A 1,053-nucleotide genomic window follows, 5' to 3' on the forward strand; every position below is an offset into this window, starting at 1 on the left:
GACATAACACGTCCGCTTGCTCGCTCGCTCGTCGACGTAGCCGCTCAGGGCTGTTGAAACATCTGGCAAAAGATCAATATAAAAAATATGGTGGATTCAGAACCTTAAACCAATTCACAAAGGAGTGGGAGCACACATACGCAAAGCTTTGCTCAAACAAGTAGAGAGGCGGGTCATTAGATAAATAGTAGTACATATAGGTACGTGTACAACACAACTAGGGGTTGGAGCAAGGAGGTCGATGGCGGTGCGAGGAGGGCTGCCTGAGAAATTCGGCTCGAGAGGTTTGAGCAAGGACCGGACGGCCCAAGGTGGAGGTCTCCAGGTTGGAGCGAGATCACGGTAATTATTGCGTAATTATTAGATCATGGTAATTATTGCTAATTGATTATGATTAAAATAGGCCCAGGTTGGTAAGTTTTGCGTAATTATGTTGGCGTAGATCATGGTAGTTATTGGTAATTGATTTTGGTGAATGATGTGATACAACATTGAGGCAATCCGGTCCATTGAGAGATGGCGGATGTATGGCTAAGATGTAATATTTCTGCCACAACTCGAATGTTTAATAGTAGTAGAGATAGAGATTACTGATTACATCGCAAAAAGGATGAATTAATATTGATTCATCCATTTTTAACCAAGGTCGACCTGATAAGCTATCTAAGACACAACAAAGATTCATCAATTTTAAGAAATAAGTTATCTTGACTTTCTAGATTTAGCAATTAATGCGGAAAAATATCACAATTAAAGGTAAGGAGTGATGGAGTAGATAGATGGGTCAACTCTCTCGTATATCTCTTCTATTACATCTGATCTAAACTGTTACTCCCTCCGTTCCAAAATAGATGACTCAACTTTATACTAACTTTAGTACAAAGTTGGGTCATCTATTTTGGAACGGAGGGAGTACATAAGTAGAAGAGAGAGGGAGAGAGTGCAGCGGTAGCAGGGGCACACGTAGGTGTATGCAAGCCGTAACAGAAGGAGTAGCAGGGGCACACGCAGGTGCATGCAAGCCGTAACAGAGGGGCATGCCTACGGACTAGG

Source organism: Triticum dicoccoides, chromosome 1A (assembly GCF_002162155.2).
Source record: "Triticum dicoccoides isolate Atlit2015 ecotype Zavitan chromosome 1A, WEW_v2.0, whole genome shotgun sequence".
Classification (NCBI taxonomy): domain Eukaryota; kingdom Viridiplantae; phylum Streptophyta; class Magnoliopsida; order Poales; family Poaceae; genus Triticum; species Triticum dicoccoides.